This window comes from Lipotes vexillifer, unplaced genomic scaffold (assembly GCF_000442215.2).
Source record: "Lipotes vexillifer unplaced genomic scaffold, Lipotes_vexillifer_v1.1 scaffold2018, whole genome shotgun sequence".
In the NCBI taxonomy this organism is placed as follows: Eukaryota; Metazoa; Chordata; class Mammalia; order Artiodactyla; family Lipotidae; genus Lipotes; species Lipotes vexillifer.
The window spans coordinates 66,534-92,513 of record NW_006787240.1 but is presented as its reverse complement, the minus strand read 5'-3'; the positions used below and the strand labels follow the sequence as shown (position 1 = coordinate 92,513).

Here is a 25,980-nt window from a genome sequence, read left to right as displayed (position 1 = left end):
CTCTTTCCCCACTTATAAATCTATTCCTATGAAAAATGCATTTCATCATCTGAACAATTAATTAACTTTTATATAAAATTTTCAAATATAACTGATCTATTTGTGGAAGTTTATATATATAATATTTAGAAAATATATTGAAGAACACACACATCTTCACTGAAGGTTGGTATTTTGTGGCTGAAATAATCCAGTGAGCAATTAACTATCTAAAACAAAAAGTGTAGTAGGTACCTTCCAAGACAAACCAAATGGATAAATGCATTTTGGATTGCCTGGTAGGTATGAAAACTTAGTACACAAAGTACAGTTTCGATGTCATCTGCTCCAGAACACCAAAAAGAATCCTAGATACACCAATTATGGGCCTGTTAATAATCTTTTCATTAATGATGCAATTAAATTACGCAAATGGAAATATGTAAAGCAATTTCCTTAGAGAATCATAAAATTGATAAATCATCTAAAGGAATACATCCCTGGATTCCATAAGTCAGCTGTGAACATAATGTTTCTTCACTAAAAACTTGTCCACCACCAATAAAATCAATTAAAGTTATACTGATTCTTCATCTATTCACCTGTATTCATTTGCAATGTTAGAAATCTAAGGTACAGTTCTATATTATATCTCCATTTTCCTATTAGTACCAAAAATTTAAGACTGGTACTTAAGACCCCTAAGTATAGAAACCAAATAAAATCATCCTGAAAGCGGGATCTTTCAAAATTATCAGAAATGAGAAAGAGAAAAAATTTATTATAGTTAACTCAAGGAGTCTCTCTTGCTACCAAATCCCTTTTGTAAAAGATAGGTGCCTGTACTCCACATGCAAGCACAGGCACTTAGCAGTATTTCCTAAAAGGTTTCAGTTTTTATTTCCTTTGCAAAATTGGAAGGTGTAAACAACCACACTTTTAAAGAACTGCATCTTCAGGGAATAAACCTAGTTTATTTATTGGTTTCTCTGGTCTTTCAAATGCCTCTTGAATTCCTTTTGGGTTGAATGAGTTATATGCTCTTTTACCTAAAATCTGTACTTGTTTGCTTTCAAATAAAGATGGGCTTTTGTTGTTGCTAATATCTAGCAGAAATTCAAAGCAGTTATCTCTAACAATTCTTGTAACAATTCAAAAACACATTTCCTCCTTCTTTTGACATGCTTCATCCACTCATAGCTCAGGCACTATTAAGTAATTTGTGTTGCTTACTATATATATTTGAGAAATATAACAGAGAATAATGTGAGAATACATTAAAATGTGAGATAATATAAACTACAGGAATTATAAAAAGCTATGCAATACTCCAGCAGAAAAGTGATGAAAATGTGAACTAAGGCTGTAACGGTAAGGAAAGAAGACAGAAGAGAAACAATTCTTTGTTAGAATGAGCAGGATTTGGTGACTCACTAGATGTGAGACAGGAAGAGGTTAAGGAAGACTGACCCTGAAATATAAGGGGAAGGAGATGTTAAGCAATTCTACTTGGGAGAGTTAGTGCTCAGTTTCCATTCAGGAAAGGAAATGGGGTAAGATTCATAAAGAAGTGAAAACTGAACAAGAAACATTAGTTCTAAAGCGGTGACATTCTGTGATTGACTCAGGGCTGTCAGAGCTTTCCAAGACCTCCTCTGGGTAGGGGTTATCACTGCTCTCTAAAGGTATAACTACAGCTTTGAGTGCAATAGGCCAGGTGGAATATCTCAGAGCTCCTGTCTTTGATGGAAGTAGATTTAATGTGTTTAAAGTTAAACACAATTTGCTTCTCAGTTACTTTTTAAAGGGTCTCTAAAGCACTGTGTTATGGTATTAAACGAGCCAATATTATGTGTGCTGTCAATTATTAATTTTTATTCTCAGTCATTCAAGAACTAAGTGTGTCTTCTTTTAAAGAATCATTTCAGGGCTTCCCTGGTGGCGCAGTGGTTGAGAGTCTGCCTGCCGATGCAGGGAACACGGGTTCGTGCCCCAGTCCGGGAAGATCCCACATGCCGCGGAGCAACTGGGCCCGTGAGCCATGGCCGCTGGGCCTGAGCGTCCGGAGCCTGTGCTCTGCAACGGGAGAGGCCACAACAGTGACAGGCCCACGTACCGCAAAAAAAAAAAAGAATCATTTCAGAATCTTGAAATGTTTTTGTCATAACAAGGATCAGGAAAATTATATGAAAGTTTTCTAAGTAAGTACACTGTGTTGATTATTATTCTCATGAAGATAATACAGGCAGAGGAGCAAAATTGGGATGGAATAGGTCATCAAAAATACATTTTTGATATATTTGAATTTTAGGCTTCTGCAGAATATCTACCACGGAATATCTGACAAGCAGCTGGAAACTTAAATTTTCTGGGGTGTACAGAGGGTACATGAATCATCAACATAATACAGGTAAATGATTGAACTCTCCCAAAGAGAGTTTATACAATGAGATGAGATGAAAATTGAAAATAAAGCCATAAGAAGCACTAATATTAAGGAATAGGAGGAGAAAGAGAAACTAAAAAATAATAGGTACTGAATAAACAGAGAGGTAGGAAAAGAAGCAAGGGAAAAATTCCATGGAAGTCAAGGGAGGTAAGTATTTCAAGAATACAGTAGTCAATTGTGTCCAAAATAATGGGGAGATCAAGTAAAGTAAAGAATGAAGGGAGGCCACTACATTTTGATCTAACCTATGTCAGAATAGTTTAAGCAGAAATGAACATGAGAATACAGTAAAGAAATTGAAGGGAGAATGAAAAGGAAGTTATGATAGAAACCCAGGCTGTTTGGTAAAGAAGTATGGTGATGAGAAGATAGTAAAAGAGATATCATGATGGTAAAACAGAGTCAGGATATTTACTTATGAAAAAAAAGCTATTCTACAAAAAAAAATATTTGAAAAGACATGTACATTGATGGATTCTATAAGACATATCTCATATAAAAATATTTAGTCATTACTGATTATTAAAGGAAGACATAGTTAATCATGATTGAGGTACCTTCCTATCCCATATTCCATATACTATGTCCTGAACATCAATGGTAAGGACTACATGTTAGTAGTAGTAGTCCTCACACTCACCCTCTATATATACAACCCCATGAAAATGTCCTTAGCTTCTCAGTTTTTATGCCCTCTGAAGACTAAACTGAGAAACACTCAGAAATTATATTCAGAGAGAGTGGGCACTTGAAAGTCTATGCCCAGTCAGTGTTAGGGAGGTCATTTTCCCTCTGTACACAGGATGAATAAACAGAGAAACTTGGTCTTCAGAGAGAAACAGAAGGTCAGAGAAAAGCCATAGTGAAAGGAATATGTGGCTTTATTGACTGAGAGAGAGACAGAGAGAAATAGAGAAAATAGCTGTCTCAGTCCAACCCACCATGCCTGTTTCTAGCTGCAATTCCCATACAGCAAGTTACATGTCACATTTATGAGATGCTCCTAAATCCCTTCAATAAACCCCCTCCATGTGAGATAAGTTAATGCATTTTTGTTCCTTGCAACTAGATAATTTTGACTAGAAAATGTGGTTCCTTTTCTGATTCTTCCAATGAAGTTTCGAAAACTTCCAATACAAAGCTATGCAAATAAGTTTTAAATGTCTAACTACATGCTATAAGTCTTATCTTAAGGAGTAGAAGGGTATCATGGCAACTGCAATGAACTTTACTTATGGGAAGTAATGAGCTTGTTACAGCATTCTTTTCAAATTGTACAAAGACTAACCTTTGAATCTTTCTTCAAATGATTCTGCTCTATGCTTCATAACAGAAATAAATATCATACCTACTTTAATGAAGGAAAAGATCAGTAAATTGTGATTTTTTACCACCATGACCAGGCTTCCAGTTTTCCCAAATCACCTTGGGATCACCCCCTACATCCCCTCTCTCTTCTCTGAACTATGACATTCCCTATCTGCAAACTACACAGGAAATTATACATATCTAGATAGATAGATAGATAGATAGATAGATCTCCACCTATTCTAGCTAATAGCCTAAAAAATAGAAAAATCTCACCTCTGAGCCTCTGGGCATGAACATTAGTCTGGCTGACCTCGCAACACTGGCACAGCTACCAATTTTACATTTGTATACTCAGATTTCACTTAAAACCTAGTTAAACCCCTTTCAGAATACTCTTTTCACCCCCATGCAGCCCTTCCTATTAGATATGGCCTAATTCCAAACTGGTCAATATTCCGCTGATAAAAGCACTAGTGCTTAGCCAAAGAATATCACTCTCATCTGTCACTTCCCACCACCTCCTCTTTTTCTGCCTAGCTCTGACACTCTTGCTGCTCCTGAACCTGGAAACTCCCCAGATAACGGTTGTTGCCTGGTGAGTAAATCTCTTAAGTAAAAGGAATGGGAAGATCAGAGCCCAGAAAGGAAAAAAAGATAGTAAGTGACTTGTGGATGGACTCCATGTCTGTGTTACTCATCTTGTACACTCAGAAACTGCCACGGTACCTGGCATGAGGAGGTACTTAGAAAATACTGTTGAACAAATGAACTACAGGGACAGCAGAATAGCAAATCACTCTGCCTACACCCTAGTACTTTCCATTCTCTCAAAAGTGAAGACTCCCAAAAAGACATAATCTTACTATTTCATTTTCTTAACCTGATCCAACTTTGAACATTATAGGGAACTGACATCATTTCTTTAAAAAAAACCAAATATAACAAATAAGTAAGATTAATCCATTTCACATACTGAAGATATCTTTCTTTCAATAAGCTTCTCCAAATGTTATTCTAGGGTTCTTTAAAAATGTTATTTATTTTCAATGCATTTATTACATAAGTTGTGGACATATAACCTTAATATTAATCAATCAACATAAATATCAATCAAATCATGATATTATAATTTATATTTGCAACCATCATAAAGAACATAAAAATATGAACTTACATGTTTTGACAAGTTGGGACTCTTCGAATCAACATCATACCTAAAAGATTAAAATATAAAATTTAAATTATTTCCACAAAATAAAGTTAGAGAAAAATGTCAGTATTTCCCCCAAAACATAAATAAAAAATGAATCAAAATTATATGAATGGGGAGAAAAACTTAGCAAATTTAGAAATTTCTCATAATCTGTGGCCTACATACCAAAGGTAGAATTCACAATCCCTGGGTGCTTTTATTTCTACAACTTAAGTAGAAGTCCTAATATTTTCACAGTCATGAATTCTTCTGCTCGATAAGACAAGTTTAAAATTTCCCTTTTCTGTGAATCAATAGATTCCTAATACTCCGTAAAAACTGAAATTTCCCTTTTAAAACAAATGCGGATAACAGGCTATCATTTGTTATAATTATAATTACATTATATAATTATATATAAATATATTATAATTATATCATAATTCTTATTTACTATCATAAATGTTCTCATTAATTTTGAAATTTGGCCAAAGTAATGACATATTATATTTCCTCAATCACAGAACTTGGGGAAACCATGTATTTTATGGAAAAAGAAATGTATTTATATAGGATTATTATATGTCCTATTTTTGATCACTTAGTACTGGAAATAAATGATTTCTTAAGGAGATCCTGGGAAAACATCAACTACTGTCACTTAGCCCCTTGTTTTAAAAAAATTTTTAGAAACAGACAGGCTGCTAATAACCAAAACAATCTCAATTTACTGAATTCTTAAATAGGAAAATATTTGTACTGGTTCCAGTCTTTCTCCCAAATCATATTCCTTTCACATTCTTTGTGCATAGCTTCCTACCAAAAATTAACTGCCTTTTTTTAAGGTTTAAGTCTTCCCTCTCACATAACAAAAATGTTTCACAGAAAATGAAGCATCTAGTCAAAAAAAGGCAAAGGAAAAGAGTTCACTGAGTGTATTGATTCTGGGCAGAGGTGCACTTACTCCATAGCAAAGAATGTTTACCACAAACTGGCTTTAAAATTGTGTGATGAAAATACCTGCTTCAGAAGAATTACAAATTACTCTTCTTCACACCAGGGAATTTTGACACTCTCAACAGCTGTAAACTAGAATTTTGAATCAACAAATTGCCAACATCTACTGAAGACCTACAAATATTATTTTAAAAATATTTTTCTTATTCAAGAAATTTTTCTTGTTCAAAATTATTTCTAAGTGTAAAATTAAAATTAGCAACTGTAGCAATATCAAAGTTAAAACATAACTCTGCTGGCTCCTTCTCAAGTATCATCCCTAGAGACCATTTTCTATAAAGGGTTTAGTGTAGACTAGGGAGAAATAACATGGCATATTCAGCTCAGTTAAAAAAGCAAAAAGAAAAGTATTTATGTTTTCATCACAAAGAGTTTAAGTATCCTCACATACAATCCTCCTTCATTGTCTTTAACAAAGCTTTTAATGCTATTACCTCAAAAATAGGTAATTTACAGCATACCTCTGAAGGCTTTAAATAATATGCTGGATTACAATGCACTTGAAATTACCATGATTTTTCTTCTAAGAGAATTTTCCTCCTAACTTTTCTAAAAGTATCACTGGTTTTTTTTTTGTTTTTTTTTTTTGCGGTATGTGGGCCTCTCACTGTTGTGGCCTCTCCCATTGTGGAGCACAGGCCCCGGACGAGCAGGCCCAGCGGCCATGGCTCACGGGCCCAGCCGCTCCACGGCATGTGGGATCTTCCCAGACCGGGGCACGAACCCGTATCCCCTGCATCGGCAGGCGGACTCCCAACCACTGCGCCACCAGGGAAGCCCAGTATCACTGGTTTTAATCCTCACAAGTCAGAACATGAACACGACATCCTAAATAGTTAAAAATATATCTGTGTGCATGGGGGTGGGGCCGTGTGAATGTGGGTGTCTGTCTATGTTTATAAGTGCCATAATCTCCTTAAGTAAAAGAGAATACACTGCAAAGCAGAAGTACAGTAGTTTACTCCCAGGATGGTACACTTGTGCCCAAACGTACTAACAGCAATTTTGTAAACCATTTCATCCTGTTGTTGAAATCTTATTAGTAGAGTACTGAATTGGTAGTAACTGATTTGAATAGCTCCTAAGGATTATGTTTTCTAGTGGAGGTTAACAGATGTTGACTGGAATTTTTCCTGTATTTCTGAAATTCCAACTAAGGCCAAAGCTGTAAACAAAAGATACTAAGTTTCTCTTCACGCTTAGCTAACAGATCCCGTTGAGTCACTCTCATTAGGGTCAGACCCTTCTCCACAAAGCTTACTCATGAAGTGACAGGCTATTCCTTACTTCTGGGGGGACATCAGGAGGTTCTTTCCACTCCCTAAAGCAAGGTGAAGGGGAGATCCAAAACCTAGGGTGATTGTGTAAAGAGGAGGACAGCATCTGGTTTCCCTGCCACTTAAAGAACCTGCCTATAGGTCCATCCTAGGATGCCAATGGAAGAGAATGTTAGCTTACAGTGTTAGGAAGTGCCCTCTAAGAGCTGAAGAACAAGGAACAATGTCCTTTTGAAAGCAAGAAGGACCCTCTGGGGCTCCTGGGTATGGAAGCCTTTCCATGTCCCCCGTTTCTCATTTGTAGGGAACAGACTCCAGCCTCCATAAGCTTCCCTGAGTTCCAAAGGACAGATTACAACAGTTGCTAATCCAGGAAGGGAGGGGGTGCAGAGACAAGGGAGGAGCAGCAGAGAAAAAATAGTGCAGCCTTGGGGCAGGGTCCTGGTTCACCCTAAAGGAGTACACATAACAATATTTTTAAGCTCTTTATAGAATTAAAACCTCCAACAAATGGAAGATGTTGGCATTATTCATTCCAGAGAAGACCACCTGAGGCCAGATTAAAGGAATCAGAGAAGCACATCAAGAGATTACCTGAGACTAGATTAGAGGAATGCAGGCCCTGAACACACCTTAATCTTATCAGGTACCCCACCCTTGAATCCTTGCTATAAAACTCATCAACAAATCTTCCCAGGTTGGGACATAAGTTTTCAAGGGCAGCAGCATGCTGTGTCTCCCTTTGCCTGGCAAAGCAATAAAGCTATTCTTTTCTACTTCACCCAAAACTCTGTCTCTGAGATTTGATTCAACACCACTGCACAGCTTTTTAGTCCCCTTGATATGTGACCCCTGTGGCCAGTATCCTCTAAGGTCTAAGTTTTGTAGAACCCACATATCTGCCTCCCAGCTCCCCTAGCTTTCTGCTCTTCCACTCCCCTTCTCTCCTGCAAGTAGTTATGATAGAAGCTCCAAATGAGGGGAGAGAAAGTGAAGAGTTTTGGATTAAGTTTGAGATTAATGTTTTAAAATGAATAGTACATAACTATTAACAAAATGAGATGGTTCTAATAAACAAAAGTGATTGAAAAGTCATGCAATTAGACCTTGGCATTGTTAAGGTAGCCCTTAACCACTGGGAAAAACTGGAATTGGCAGTGTTGGGACAATTATTGGAAAATCTAAAGCAACATATTTTCCCCCAAAGTGTTGAGAATCTTCAAGAATAGATTGTAATAACATAATACATTCCATAATTATCACCACCTGATTTATCAAGGAGGAAAATCATCTACTAGGTAAGTCAAACCTACACTTGTAACTCCCTTGTTGTTTTTCTAGGCTAAATGGAAAAACAAGAGCAAAAAGAATTATAACTGATTTCTCATATTCTCCTCACATACTACATAGTGATACAGCTACCCACACTTCTTGCTCAAAGACATTTCTGTACAGCTGTTCTGCCAATAATAAATTTTTCAACTATGACAACAAAGTAATTTATAAAGTACCTATACTATTATAGGTGTAACAGTTATATAACAAAATAAATAAATGAAAAGTTTATGACTGTATCTGTGATATATACATAGCATGATGACAGAAACCATGTCTCTTTAATGAGTAAGTACACATCAAATCAAAAAGGCAAGAGAATTTTACGACTCATAGCTGATAAACTAATCTTAAAAATATCTCAGGCAAATCACCATAACAACAATTGTGGATTAATCAGAACTTACATGAATTTGGGCCATTGCTGCCAGGAATCAGGAATACATATTCATTCAGTTTCTTTCTCCCTCTCTCTGATTACAATTTTCTATCAGCATTGAAAGTTAACTAAAAATACCTCCCCAAAGCCATTTCTCAAACCTTCCATAATATGCAATTGTTTAGATGTTGTACTTCCAAAGCTTCTTTTTTATTGTTTTCTAGAATTTTGTAAAATCAATACACAGGTTAACTAAATAAAACACAATTCTGAAAACCATTTACACCTATCTGTTGGCCAATGTAGACTACTGCACTATTCAGCACTGCTGTTCCTTCAAAGGGACATGTTACTGTAAACATGTTGGAGTATTTGTGGTAGTGCTCTGAGTGATTCACATTGGGATTACAGGTGATTTTATTGACTACTTTATCCTTTTCTCATTTCCTAAATTTTCTACAATGAACATTTTCTCTTAGGACTAATACATTGTTAAGACAAAATTTAAAAACTAATCATAGTTAGGTACAATGGATAAATAGGTACTCATAACTAGAGAACAATTACACTGTTCTTCACATTTATTTAGATAGATATGGTGGAAAAATCACAATGTTTAAAAAAGAGAAGAAAGCCTGCTCTCCCAGGTTATATAAGATACTTACAAAAGTGGGAAATCAGAAGAAATTATTTAAAGTGATATCAAAAATAGTACATAAACTAACAGAATATACTTGTTACTTTTCTTGATAATCTTCTCCAGGTATCCCCTTCTATGGTCCTAACTGCCTGAATTTTTTAGAGATCATATAAAATTGAAATAATATTATTTGACTCAAATTTCTGAAATTAACCAAATACATTCAAAAGTTTAAATGATACTTATTTAACTCAAGTTTGCAATATGCTTTCACATTTCAAACATGATACAATTTCTATGAGAAATCCTGTAATTGTTAGAAAAAAGGAAAAAGCTGAAGAAGTTAAAATATATCATTTACCTACATTAATTTGGTACTTTATTTCTTCTTGTTGCTCTATGATAAAATAATACAACATGCTCCCATTCTAATCAAACATACTAATTTCCTATATATTCTTACTTTTGCTTACTTATATTAAATATATTCCATTACTACATTCACTGTGCAGTAGAACACTTCAAACCTTTACATTTACATTTACTTTCATCAGTATTAGATAACATATACTTTCATCAGTATTAGATAACCAAGACAAAAATAAAAGTTCCTCAGTCCAGGCATTATTTATTCTCTTCATAAAATTTTAGACATTCGGGCTTTGTACCATTAAATTATAAACTATTTTATGCAAAATTTAATTCTATATTGGAAAGCACAGATCCAATGAACATGTTAATTAAACTATCCAGGCCTCAGTTTTCTCATTTATAAAAAGGAGATTGGGGCTTCCCTGGTGGCGCAGTGGTTGAGAGTCCGCCTGCCGATGTAGGGGACACGGGTTCGTGCCCCGGTCTGGGAGGATCCCACATGCCACGGAGCAGCTTGGCCCATGAGCCATGGCTACTGGGCCTGCGCGTCTGGAGCCTGTGCTCCACTATGGGAGAGGCCACAGCCGTGAGAGGCCTGTGTACTGAAAAAATAAATATATATATATATATATATGAGATAACTCTGACTCAGAAATTTATTGGGTTGGTTAAATCTGTTTACATATAGCAATGATTCTATTACAAACTGTGAATAATAGCAGTAGTATTACTATCACAAACCACATCTTTTTGTCTGTACTTACAAAACTTACTCTCAAACGGTATGAGCTTCCATAGTTATTTTACTTAGTTTATAAGAAACTGGAAGATATTAGTAACAAACATATTAAACCATCTAATCATTATTTTCTTCCATATTTCCACCAGTAAGCACGCTGAAGTTTTGTTTTCTTTTTTTTTAATTCCATGAATCACATACAGTACAATATTACTGATTTATAACATAATATTAGAGAAATATGTTGTTCTATCAATGGCCTAACTTCCTTCCTACCTTTAAGTCTTCCTTGTCCATGCTATGCATACCTGGTGAGCTTGACAAACACGGTATAAGTATCAGGTGCTTCCCGAACATAATATATTCTCATTTGAGTCATTAGTTTGTCAAAGTAACTCTTGAAATGGCATTTGGTAAAATAGACATAACATTTAAATGACTAACCAACACCAAGTTCAGTGGAATTATATTTTCTTACCTGGACACTCCTTAAAATCCATTAGCTTCCTTAGTCTCATGTTCAGTAGAGATGAGCAAGTGACCACCACTCTGTGTACAGGTAAATCATTCCTTACCTACTTCTCTCCATAATGACCTGACCAGCTCTTAATTTTTGCTCTCTGGTCTACTGACTAACATTTGATTGCTATCATACTTTTTAGAGTACCATTTTCCTTCCTTTCCTTCTACTAAGGCAATTCTATAGTAGCCACAATTATGAATGTGAAATGACGTGGACTTAAGAAACCAACACAAAGAGGGCTAAAATTAGACAACAGTGTGGGAAAGTGGGTGAGTATCACAGTTCACCTCTGTGGAACAAAAAATCAATAACTAATAATATCTTGTAAACTGACTGACTCCAGATTCTCTGTGGATCGGGAGTTGAACTTAAAGATAATATTTTAATATGCCTGATTCAGCATCAAAATAAAAAGAATATTAAAAATTCTAGATTTATTCCAGGGAGAAGATGGCGGAAGAGTAAGACACAGAGATCACCTTCCTCCCCACAGATATATCAGAAATACATCTACACGTAGAACTGCTCCTATAGAACACCCACTGATTGCTGGCAGAAGACCTCAGACCTCCCAAAAGGCAAGAAGCTCCCCACCTACCAGAGTAGGGCAAAACAAAAAAGAAAAAACAGAGCCAAAAGAATAGGGACGGGACCTGCATCAGTGGGAGGGAGCTGTGAAGAAGGAAAGGTTTCCACACACAAGAAGCCACTTCACGGGCGGACACTCCAGTGGCAGAGGGAGAAGCTTCAGAGCCACGGAGGAAAAGCACAGCAATAGGGGTGCGTTGGGCAAAGCGCAGAGATTCCCGCACAGAGGATCGGTGCCAACCGGCACTCACCAGCCCGAGAGGCTTGTCTGCTCACCTGCCGGGACAGGCGGGGCCTGGGAGCTGAGGCTCGGACTTCGGTCAGATGCCTGGAGAGGACTGTGGTTGGCGGCGTGAACACAGCCTGAAGGGGTTAGTGCACCACGGCTAGCTGGGAGGGAGTGCGGAAGAAGTCTGGAGCTGCCGAAGAGACAAGAGACTTTTTCTTGCCTCTTTGTTTCGTGCTGCATGAGGAGAGGGGATTAAGAGCGGTGCTTAAAGGAGCTCCAGAGACGGGCGCAAGTCACGGCTATCAGAGCAGACCCCAGAGACGGGCATGAGACGCTAAAGCTGCTGCTGTCGCCACCAAGAAGCCTGTGTGCCAGAACAGGTCACTATCCATGCCGCCCCTCGCGGGAGCCTGTGCAACCCGCCACTGCCAGGGTCCCGTGCCCTAGGGACAATTTCCCCAGGAGAACGCATGGCACGCCTCAGGCTGGTGCAAAGTCACGCCGGCCTGTGCTGCTGCAGGCTCACCCGCATCCATATCCCTCCATCCCCCCGGCCTGAGTGAGCCAGAGCACCCGAATCAGCTGCTCCTTTAACACCGTCCTGTCTGAGCAAAGAAGAGATGCCCTCAGGTGACCTACACGCAGAGGCGGGGCCAAATTCAAAGCTGAACCCCAGGAGCTGTGTGAACACAGAAGAGAAAGGGAAATTTCTCCCAGCAGCCTCAGAAACAGCGGATTAAAGCTCCACAATCAAATTGACATACCCTGCATCTGTGGAACAGCTAAATAGACAATGAATCATCCCAAATTGAGGAGGTGGACTTTAGGAGCAAGATATATTATTTTTTCCCTTTTTCCTCTTTTTGTGAGTGTGTATGTGTATGCTTCTGTGTGATATTTTGTCTGTATAGCTTTGCTTTTACCATTTGTCCTAGGGTTCTGACCGTCCAGTTTTCTTCTTTCTTTTTTTTTACTTTTTAAAATTTTTTCTTAATAATTATTTTAATTACTTTATCTTACTTTATTTTAATTTATACTCTTTCTTTCTTTTTATATTTTCTCCCATTTATTCTGAGCCGTGTGGAGAACAGGTTCCTGGTGCTCCAGCCAGGCATCAGGGCTGTGCCACAGAAGTGGGAGAGCCAACTTCAGGACACTGGTCCACAAAAGACCTCCCAGCTCCACGTAATATCAAACGGTGAAAATTTCCCAGAGATCTCCATCTCAACACAAAAACCCAGCTTCACTCAACAACCAGCAAGCTACACTGCCGGACACCCTATGCCAAACAACTAGCAAGACATGAACACAGTCCCATACATTAGCAGAGAGGCTGGCTAAAATCATAATAAGGCCACAGACACCCCAAAACACACCACCAGACATGGACCTGCCCACCAAAAAGACAAGATCCAGCTTCAACCACCAGAACACAGGCACTACTCCCCTCCACCAGGAAACCTAAACAACCCCCTGAAGCAACCTTAGCCACTGGAGACAGACATGAAAAACAACAGGAACTATAAACCTGCAGTCTGCAAAAAGGAGACCCCAAAACAGTAAGATAAGCAAAATAAAAAGACAGAAAAACACACAGCAGATGAAGGAGCAAGGTAAAAACCCACCAGACCTAACAAATGAAGAGGAAATAGGCAGTCTACCTAAAAAAGAATTCAGAATAATGATAGTAAAGATGATCTAAAATCTTGGAAATAGAATAGAGAAAATGCAAAAACATTTAACAAGGAACTAGAAGAACTAAAGATCAAACAAGCAATGATGAACAACACAATAAATGAAATTAAAACTACTGTAGGAGGAATCAACAGTAGAATAACAGGCAGAAGAACACATAAGTGACACGGAAGATAAAATAGTGGAAATAACTACTGCAGAGCAGAATAAAGAAAAAAGAATAAAAAGAATTGAGGATAGTCTCAGAGACCTCTGGGAGAAGAATAAACGCACCAACATTCGAATTATAGGGGTTCCAGAAGAAGAGAAAAGAAAGGGACCGAGAAAATATTTAAAGAGATTATAGTTGAAAACTTCCCTAATATGGGAAAGGAAATAGTTAATCAAGTCCAGGAAGCACACAGAATCCCATACAGTATAAATCCAAGGAGAAACCACGCCGAGACACATATTAATCAAACTATCAAAAATTAAATACAAAGAAAACATATTAAAAACAGCAAGGGAAAAAAAACAAATAACACACAAGGGAATCCCCATAAGTTTAACAGCTGATCTTTCAGCAGAATCTCTGCAAGCCAGAAGGGAATGGCAGGACACATTTAAAGTGATGAAGGAGAAAAACCTACAACCAAGATTACTCTACCCAGCAAGGATCTCATTCAGACTTGATGGAGAAATTAAAATCTTTAAAGGCAAGCAAAAGCTGAGAGAGTTCAGCACCACCAAACCAGCTTTACAACAAATACTAAAGGAACTTCTCAAGGCAAGAAACACAAGAGAAGGAAAAGATCTACAATAACAAAAAACACAATTAACTAAATGGGAATAGGAACATACATATCGATAATTACCTTAAATGTAAATGGATTAAACGCTCCCACCGAAAGACACAGACTGACTGAATGGATACTAAAACAATACCTGTATAGATGCTGTCTACAAGAGACCCACTTCAGACCTAGGGACACATACAGACTGAAAGTGAGGGGATGGAAAAAGATATTCCATGCAAATGGAAATCAGAAGAAAGCTGGAGTAGCAGTTCTCATATCAGACAAAATAGACTTTAAAATAAAGATGATTACACGAGACAAAGAAGGACACAACATAATGATCAAGGGATCAATCCAAGAAGAAGATATAACAATTGTAAATATTTATGCACCCAACGTACGAGCACCTCAATACATAAGGCAAATACTAACAGCCATAAAAGGGGAAATCAACAGTAACACATTCATAGTAGGGGACTTTAACACCCCACTTTCACCAATGAACAGATCATCCAAAATGAAAATAAATAAGGAAACACAAGCTTTAAATGATACATTAAATAGGATGGACTTAATTGATATTTATAGGACATTACATCCAAAAACAAAAGGATACACATTATTCTCAAGTGCTCATCGAACATTCTCCAGGCAGATCATATCTTGGGTCACAATCTAGCCTTGGTAAATTTAAGAAAACTGAAATCGTATCAAGTATCTTTTCCGACCACAACGCCATGAGACTAGATATCAATTACAGGAAAAGATGTGTAAAAACTACAAACACATGGAGGCTAAACAATACACTACTTAATAACGAAGTGATCACTGAAGAAATCAAAGAGGATATCAAAAAAATACCTAGAAACAAAAGACAATTGAGACACGATGACCCAAATCCTATGTGATGCAGCAAAAGCAGTTCTAAGAGGGAAGTTTATAGCAATAGAATCCTACCTTAAGAAACAGGAAACACCTCAAATAAATAACTTAACCTTGCACCTAAAGCAATTAGAGAAAGAAGAACGAAACAAGCCCAAATTTAGCAGAAGGAAAGAAAGCATAAAGATCAGACCAGATATAAATGAAAAAGAAATGAAGGAAATGATAGCAAAGATCAATAAAACTAAAAGCTGGTTCTTTGAGAAGATAAACAAAATAGATAAACCATTAGCCAGACTCATCAAGAAAAATAGGGAGAAGACTGAAATCAATATAATTAGAAATGAAAAAGGAGACATAACAACTGACAGTGAAGAAATACAAAAGATCATGAAAGACTCCTACAAGCAACTCTATGCCAATAAAATGGACAACCTGGAAGAAATGGACACATTCTTAGAAATGCACAACTTGCTGAGACTGAACCAGGAAGAAATAGAAAATATGAACAGACCAATCACAAGCACTGAAGTTGAAACTGTGATTAAATATCTTCCAACAAACAAAAGCCCAGGACCAGATGGCTTCACAGGCGAATACTATCAAACATTTAGAGAAGAGCTAACACCTATCCTTCTCGAACTCTTCCAAACTGTAGCAAAGGGAGGAACACTCCCAAACTGATTCTACAAGGCCATCTTCACCCTGATACCAAAACCAGACAAAGATGTCACAAAGAAAGAAAACTACAGGCCAATCAATATCACTGATGATGCAAAACTCCTCAACAAAATACTAGCAAACAGAATCCAACAGCACATTAAAAGGATCATACAACATGATCAAGTGGGATTTATTCCAGGAATGCAAGGATTCTTCTGTATACGGAAATCAATCAACATGATACACCACATTAATAAATTGAAGGAGAAAAACCATATGATCATCTCAATAGATGCAGATAAAGCTTTCAACAAAATTCAACACCCATTTATGATAAAAACCCTGCAGAAAATAGGCAAAGAGAGAACTTTCCTCAACATAATAAAGGCCATATATGACAAGCCCACAGCCAACATCATCCTCAATGGTGAAAAACTGAAAGCATTTCCACTAAGGTCAGGAACAAGACAAGGTTGCCCTCTCTCACCACTCTTATTCAACATAGCTGTGGAAGTTCTAGCCACAGCAGTCAGAGAAGAAAAATATATAAAAGGGATCCAAATTGGAAAAGAAGAAGTAAAGCTGTCACTGCTTGCAGATGACATGATACTATACATAGAGAATCCTAAAGATGCTACCAGAAAACTACTAGAGCTTATCAATGAATCTGGTATAGTGGCAGAATACAAAATTAATGCACGGAAATCTCTGGCATTCTTATACACTAATGATGAAAAACCTGAAAGTGAAATTAAGAAAACACTCCAATTTACCATTGCAACAAAACCAATAAAATATCTAAGAATAAACCTACCTAAGGAGATAAAAGGCCTGTGTGCAGAAAATTATAAGACACTGATGAAAGATATTAAGGATGATACAAATAGATGGAGAGATATACCATGTTCTTGGATTGGAAGAATTAACATTGTGAAAATGACTCTACTACCCAAAGCAATCTACAGATTCAATGCCATCCCTATGAAACTACCACTGGCATTTTTCACAGAACTAGAACAAAAAATTTCACAATTTGTATGGAAACACCAAAGACCCCGCATAGCCAAAGCAATCTTGAGAATGAAAAATGGAGCTGGAGGAATCAGGCTTCTTGACTTCAGACTATACTACAAAGCTACAGTAATCAAGACACTAAGGTACTGGCACAAAAACAGAAATATAGATCAATGGAACAGGATATAAAGCCCAGAGATAAACCCATGCACATATTGTCACCTTATCTTTGATAAAGGAGGCAAGAATATACAGTGGAGAAAAGACAGCCTCTTCAATAAGTGGTGATGGAGAAACTGGACAGATAGATGTAAAAGTATGAAATTAGAAAACTTCCTAACACCATACACAAAAATTAACTCAAAATGGATTAAAGACCTAAATGTAAGGCCAGACACTATCAAACTCTTATAGGAAAACATAGGCAGAACACTCTATGACATAAATCACAGCAAGATGCTTTTTGACCCACTCCTAGAGAAATGGAAATAAAAAGAAAAATAAACAAATGAGACCTAATGAAACTTAAAAGCTTTTGCACAGCAAAGTAAACCATAAACGAGACCAAAAGACAACCCTCAGAATGGGAGAAAATATTTGCAAATGAAGCAACTGACACAGGGTTAATCTCCAAAATATACAAGCAGCTCATGCAGCTCAATAACAAAAAAAACAAACAACCCAATCCAAAAATGGTCAGAAGACCTAAATACACATTTCTCCAAAGAAGATATACAGATTGCCAACAAACACATGAAAGAACGCTCAACATCATTAATCGTTAGAGAAATGAAAATCAAAACTAGAATGAGATATCATCTCACACCGGTCAGAATGGCCATCATCAAAAAATCTAGAAACAATAAATGCTGGAGAGGGTGTGGAGAAAAGGGAACCCTCTTGCACTGCAGGTGGGAATGTGAACTGGTACAGCCACTATGGAGAACAGTATGGAGGTTCCTTGAAAAACTACAAATAGAACTACCATACAACCCAGCAATCCTACAACAGAGCATATACTCTGAGAAAACCATAATTCAAAAGGAGTCATATACCAAAATGTTCATTCCAGCTCTACTTCCAATAGTCAGGACATGGAAGCAAACTAAGTGTCCATCAACAGATGAATGGATAAAGATGTTGCCCATATATACAATGGAATATTACTCAACCATAAAAAGAAACGAAATTGAGTTATTTGCAGTGAGGTGGATAGACCTAGAGTCTGTCATACAGAGTGAAGTAAGTCAAATACCATATGCTAACACATATATATGGAATCTATGAAAAAAAATGTCATGAAGACCTTAGGGGTAAAACGGGAATAAAGACACAGACCTACTAGAGCATGGACTTGAGGATATGGGGAGGGGTAAGGGTAAGCTGTGAGAAAGCGCGAGAGAGGCATGGACATATATACACTAACAAACGTAAGGTAGATAGCTAGTGGGAAGCAGCCGCATAGCACAGGGAGATCAGCTAGGTGGTTTGTGACCACCTAGAGGGGTGGGAGAGGGAGGGTGGGAGGGAGGGAGATGCCAGAGGGAAGAGATATGAGAACATATATATATGTATAACTGATTCACTTTGTTATAAAGCAGAAACTAACACACCATTGTAAAGCAATTATACTCCAATAAAGATGTTAAAAAAAAAATTCTAGCTTTAGCATCCTGAGTCTATAAAGCAGTAACTAACACACCATTGTAAACCAATTATACTCCAATAAAGATGTTTAAAAAAATTTTTAGCTTTAGTATCCTGAGTCTTGGAAATATGAATCCACAAAGAGATAAAGGGAGCCATAGTTAGGCAGAGATCCATGTACTATACAAAGAAGCAGCTGATAGAAACCAAGATCTGGGAAATGTCAGCCATGGGAATATATAAGGATCACCTTGGAGTATAAGTAGAAATTTTAAGAAACCTACTGAGGGATAGGATGGTTTGAAATTATGTCCATATATACCACGCAGCATTTCTACGTGTTTAAATCACTTATATTTCCAATAAACAGGTAGAGAAAATCTATAAAATGCAAAGCAATGCTGGGGACGGTGCTCAGGGCACACTCTAAATAGAATTAATCTGATTTCCTGCTAATATAATGTAGTATTTAGTACATCCATAGGACCCAACCTTATGTTATGGATGTAGTCTTTAAAAATCAGTTTTTAAAATGCAAGTTTTACTGGAACTTACAAGTCAAAACGAAGATTCTCTCTTTCTTCAAAAAAGTAGTCCAGAATAAATTTTCTTACAAAATCAGGATTTAAAGTATTATCAATTACTTCAGTCCTTCCAAACTGTTGAGGAAAAGAGAGAGAGGTTAAAATCAAGCCTTGCATGGTTACTTATTGCAGTATAGTGCTTATTATTAATATATTTCCTTGAAAACATAAGCAATGAATATCCAAATGACTTGATAAAATAAAGCCCTCAGAAAAGCTTTTAGAGATCAAATCATCCCTCTTATTCGCTCAGGGAATTCAGAAAATGAGCCCTGAGTTCATTCACATTTACTGGAAAAGCAGCTTCTGAAAATTCTATAACAATAACACTTCCTCCACTTTTCTCCCCACTTGAAAGCCAAATCCCTTTCCAATCAAGATAAGTTATTTCCACCTTAAATTTAAGTTTATCACAAATATTCTTCCTAACTTAGTGTATAACTAGGCCAACCAATACATATTCTTACAACTGAAGGGCTTGGTTATGAGAATATGTGTTCATATTCAGTTCATAATCAAGCAGTCCTCTACACAGAATAGTTTATTAGCCATGTTCAGGGAAAAACTGTCTTATAATCTATTACACAATTAAATCATTTTTTTGTTTGTTTTGTTCTGCTTTAATTCTTATAGTATCTAGATAGGCAAAATGAGACCTATGATTCTTGCATCCTTTTAAGCTACTGCATCACACTTTTGCTTAGAAAAAATAAGTTTCTCCATCTTAGGGGAAGTGGAAACCAATAAACAGAACTACTTCCTCTCAATGTGAAGGAAGGCCATCTGGCACTGCTTCCAAAGGTAGAGCAAAAATATAAACTTTATATCTCTTTTTTTGTATTCAGCTTACATTCTTCCCCTCCTACTAACATGGTATTCTAAAGAGGGAATTTTAACGTTTAGTTCTGAACAGCATTATGCATGCTGTCTTATCAGAGCCTCTTATTAAAGTTCAAGGCAAAACTATATTTTTATTAGGAATAAGAAAACTACTAATCCACCAAAAAGTAAAGGTCATGAGCTTATCACATATATTGTGATAATAAAGCTATGAAACAAAATCTTGATGACAGGGACTTCCCTGGTGGTGCAGTAGTTAAGAATCTGTCTGCCAATGCAGGGGACATGGGTTCGAGCCATGGTCCAGGAAGATCCCACATGTTGCAGAGCAACTAAGCTCGTGAACCACAATGACTTAGCCTGCACTCTAGAGTCCATGAGCCACAACTATGGAGTCTGCGCTCTAGAGCCCACGAGCCACAACTACTGAGCCTGTGTGCCACAACTACTGAAGGCCACGTGCCTAGAGCCCGTGCTCCGCAACGAGAGAAGCCACCACAATGAGAAGCCCACGAATCACAACGAAGAGTAACCCCCACTCGCCACAACTAAAGAAACCTCATGCGCAGTAATGAAGGACCCAATGCAGCGAAAAATACATACATACATAAATTCTTTTAACATCTTTATTGGAGCATAATTGCTTTACAATGGTGTGTTAGTTTCTGCTGTATAACGAAGTGAATCAGCTGTACATATACATATATCCCCATATCATCTTTATTGGAGCATAATTGCTTTACAATGGTGTGTTAGTTTCTGCTGTATAACGAAGTGAATCAGCTATACATATACATATATCCCCATATCCCCTCCCTCTTGCGTCTCCCTCCCACCCTCCCTATCCCACCACTCTAGGTGGTCACAAAGCACCGAGCTGATCTCCCTGTGCTATGTGGATGCTTCCCACTAGCTACCTATTTTACATTTGGTAGTGTATATGTGTCCGTGTCACTCTCACTTTGTCCCAGATTATGGCTATTATTAACTATCTGAAAAAGAACTAGTTTGCAGAGCCTTATGCATTAGGCAATGTTTCATATCTTGGACCAAAATCATAAAGGCAAATCATAACCCAGGTAACTAATTCAACATTTCAAAAATACTGAACATTTATTTGAACAATAATAATAATTACAACCACCATTGAGTACTTTACTTTGTTCTAAGCACTTTTCACACATTACTTTAAATCTTTACCATAACCCCACAAGGTAGGTGTTAGTAGTCCTACTTTAAGACGAGAAAATTGATGTAGAAGGTCCCAACCTAAGTCACTTTGGCTATAAAATATACATTCATTCTTTCTAGGACTCTCCCCTATTTCAGCATAGAATATATTAGGCCCCGGGAAGATTCAACAATAAGCCTATCCATGGTTTCTAATTTTAAGGGAATGGGAGTAAGAGCATGTACCAAAAAACACAGGCTGACAGTACACATGCACCCTAAAAAAGCAATATAGAGGTCAAGGAGTACAAATCTGAACCAGAGAGAGCCTGGGCCCTCCCAGCCTTTCTACTGCCTGGAGGCAAAATGGTTTCCAGACCAGAGTAGAGAATATCAAACTAGCAAATGTACAACACTCTCAAAGAAAAACTCAGGCAGTACCCATATTCCTCACTCAGAGGGAAGAAGTTAGAGTGGAATTCTCAGGGTAACGTTCATTGAGTTGCAAAGCCAGAAACTTGGGCCTAGAAGCCATTAAAACAAGCTTGTCTTAGGGAACAATGGCTTGTCAGCAATATGGGTGGCTGAGTATTCTCTGCCATCTCAAGTGAAGATTAATATGTAGCCATTAAAATTTCAGCTAATCACCTATAAATTATGAACATCTACTATACTATGCCTTCTGACACATAGCCCTGAAATTGCTTTCGATGATGTCAACAGTGATCTTCATATTGCTAAATCAAGTGGTCACTTCTTGGCCTTCATCACATCAGACTACTCAGCAGCATTTGACAAAACTGTCCATTCCTTCCATTCTGAAGCAGGCTTTTCTGGTTTTTTGACACCACAATGCCGTGTTTTTCTCTTCTTAGATTCTCAGACATCCAATCACTCACTGTCAGAGCACAATTCCAGGCCCTCTTCATCTGTCTATCTTCACTTTTCTATTAGGTTATTTAATCTGTTCTTTGGCTTTAAATCCCATCTTCATGATGATAACTTCCAAATGTACATCATCAGCCCAGATTGGCCTCTAAGTAAACACTCATGCATACAACTATCTTCTAGACTTATACATGTGGTTGTCTTATGGGACCCTGAGAATTAACATTTAAATTTTAAATATTTATTTTATACCACAAGCATCACCCCAATCCTGGTCCTTACCGAGTCAACCCCTTGTCAATAGATGATGTCACCATCTACTTGATTCCTTAGGCCACAAATGAGAGTCATCCTTTTCAACTCCTTTTTAACCAACCAACCCTACTCATCACCACCTCATAAGTTGTCAATTTCAACTCCAAAACATATCTCACAGTTGTCCACTTCTCTCTCTATCTCCTGTCATCAGTTTAATTCAAGATTTTCTTCCTTTTCATGGACCACCTCAAGAGCATCCTCTCTTGTTCCCCCTCCAATTCATCCTCCACATAACATCCAGAGTAAACATTTGAAAACTGTAAACATAGTCATGCAATTTCACTACCCTAAAAATCTTTAATAGCTTCCCACAGTACTTCAAATAAAACCTCTTTTCTTTCATCTATAAGACTTGCCCCTGTCTACATCTTAAACTTCATTATGGGCCAGTATCCCCTCTTTCTCTTTGCTCCAGACAGCTGAACTTCTTTTACAGCATTTTACACACCAAACCCTTCCCATCCGAAGGCCCTTGTACTTGCTATTTCTTCTTCCTGGAATGTTCTTAACACCACGCTTGCATGGCTGACTTGTTTTATCCTTTCAGCCTCTGGCTCTAAACACCCAGTCTAAAGTAGGTCTCCCAGCCCTACTATTATTCTCCTTCATAGTTCCTGTTTGTTTTCCCTCATAAAATTTACACTTTGGAATTATATTAATACTTTTATTTGTTTTATATTTCCCTTACTAGACAATAAGCTCCATTTAGGCACAGAATATACATATCTGTTTGGTTCATACAAGTACAAAATTAAACAAACGGTTAACTAAGGTGAACTTCAATATATTGTTCAGAGAAAAAAAAAAATCAAGGAAAATTTATAGTATAATACCAATTTTGATTAAAATATGTTTGTGTGTGTGTGTGTGTATATATATATATATATATATATATATATATATATATATATATATATATAAATACAAAGAAACATAGAAGAAAGTATACCAGAATGTATCAACTATATTCTAATTGTTTTTCACTATGTATTTGTGGGTTTTCCGAATTTCTTGCAGTATATTTTACTTTTAAAATAAGAAGCATAAAACTTTTAAGCAGTATTCCAGTTTTTTAAGTCATTCTATTATGAAAAGTGAAAACTGGCAATAATAAGAAATCCACAGATAAATTATGATTAGTTCAGCTCATGGGAAATATGTTGGTTCTTTCCCAGAGGATGGAATATATTAGCTATCAACCAAGTGATTAATCTTCTTGACTTGAAATAAAATTTAAGTCTTAGCTAATGCTACCACTAAATAAAGATTTTCTAATTCTTTGGAAAATGTACAGCTGCATGTAATTCTGTTCAGATCAGAGAGGGTTAAAATTTTGAGGCAAGACAATTATTAAAAATATTTGTTGGGCTTCCCTGGTGGCGCAGTGGTTGAGAGTCCGCTTGCCGATGCAGGGGACGCGGGCTCATGCCCCGGTCCGGGAAGATCTCACATGCTGCGGAGCGGCTGGGCCTGTGAGCCATGGCCGCTGAGCCTACGCGTCTGGAGCCTGTGCCCCGCAACGGGAGAGGCCACAACAGCGAGAGGCTCGCATACCACACACACACACACAAAAATTGTCAATTGTATACACCAGAAAGAGCTACTTTTGAAAGAATTGTAATTTGTATCCTAAAACATCTTTTTCTGAATATCAACAATACTAGGTTGGTTGTCATAAGTACCTACAAACCTGATTACAATAACCTCTGGCACAATGAACATATCTAAATATGTGGACAGCAGAGCAGTTTAACATAATTATACAGTATTAAGTTTCCCCATTTCATAAATTGAACTGTTAGAAAAAATTTTTTTACTAATCAAGTGTGAAAGTTCTCAGTCATTTGAAAAAGTATGTAAACTGTTAATTTTGTTAGAAAATAAAACACTGTTTCGTGTAAAACTTTAAGCAAAAAATAAAAAACAATTCACAATCAAGTCATTGAAAAATTTCCTTTGTTTTATGCTTGAGCTAATCGGATAAATACCTGCTTTTCCAATTTAGGAACAAATCTTACAGAAAATAACAGAATGGAAATACTTCTGATTTTTAAATCAACTAACTGTTAAACTCCTTCAGAACAACAGTACTGGAAAGAACATTCAACTATTTATTGCACCAAGCAAATGAACTCTGTTATGAGAAAAATATTCAAGAAGGTTTAATATATGGTGAAGGCTCAGAACAATCACCCAATCTCACATTCATTTGTCAACTAAAATGAAAGTGATGAAGAAAAAAGGTCATGTGGACTAGTGCACATCTTTATTTCAGTTATTAAATTAGAATTAAATCTTAGTAGCAGTGATATATAGAGGACAGTCTCCAGAGATTAGACAAGAAGGCTAAATAAACTGAATAGTGCAGAAAGAATATTAAGACAAAGTAAAATAAAAACACTCAATTTAGGGCTATACATATCTAACCTGCATAAAGGATGCCAAGTGTTAGCATGCACAAGTACACACGTAGGCACGCACACACACACACACACACACACACACACACACACACACACACTCACATACAGGTACACATACAACCAAAATTGAAGATTTACATTCTTAAACACTTCCTCCTGGGAGTTAAACACTGGGATTACCAGAGAATCCATGGACCTTTTCCTCTGAGGGAAAAAGATAAGAGTTCTGTCACGTAACTCATTATCCAAGACTTTTTTTTTTCTTTTTTTTACAAATCGGTGATCTGAAATTCACTTAATTAAAAGAAGACAAGTAGAAAATCTGAAGGTTTTGTCTAGATCTTACATTATTATAGATAAATGAGATGTAGTTCGAGATGTACACACACAGAGAGAAAGAGAAGTAAATTGACTTCCTTCTAATAGTCTTGGTTAAGACAGAATATTTTATATAAGGAAATTTCATTCACTTTTTGGGATGTTTCATTTTTAGGAATGAACCTAAATCAGTTACCATCAAAAAAAGAACACCTTGATTATATCTCTGTAATTATCACACATATAATATAGACAAGACTAAACTCCATCAATTAAAAAAAATAGATTATAGTATTTTCAAACTTAAAACATTTAATATTAAATAATGTTTTAAAAAAGAACAATAATGTAAGGAACTGCTTTTACTATGTCATTCATGGCTATTAATTCTGTGATTAGTGACATGTTTTACCATGTGAAGAGAAAAAAAATGGACTCAATTTATCCAGGAGGTCCTTACTGGGGAATATGGGTTAATTTTGTCACATACCAGTGGGATTTTCATTTATGTGAGAAAAATATTTTTAAACAAATTGGGCAGATTATTATTTTAATCTGCTCAATTATTTTAAATTAGATTATTTTATTTATATGATTGCCTAAATTTAATTGAAATAAACTTGAAAAATATATTCACACCAACTCTGAAATTTTTGAATGTTTAAAAACAGTTCTGGGCTTCCCTGGTGGCGCAGTGCTTGAGAGTCCGCCTGCCGATGCAGGAGACGCGGG

General features: G+C 36.8%; 1 protein-coding gene across 1 annotated transcript in view; it reads right to left on the bottom strand.

The window, feature by feature from the left end:
- The window catches only part of CPNE8 (copine 8), a 302,127-nt gene that overhangs the window by 239,020 nt on the left and 37,127 nt on the right, over nt 1–25,980 (bottom strand). The window contains exons 3-4 of the mRNA XM_007459917.1: nt 19,263–19,366; nt 4,914–4,953 (exon numbers count right to left, since the gene is read on the bottom strand). The gene's annotated coding sequence lies outside the window, so the exon portion shown is untranslated. The remainder of the gene's footprint in view (nt 1–4,913; nt 4,954–19,262; nt 19,367–25,980) is intronic.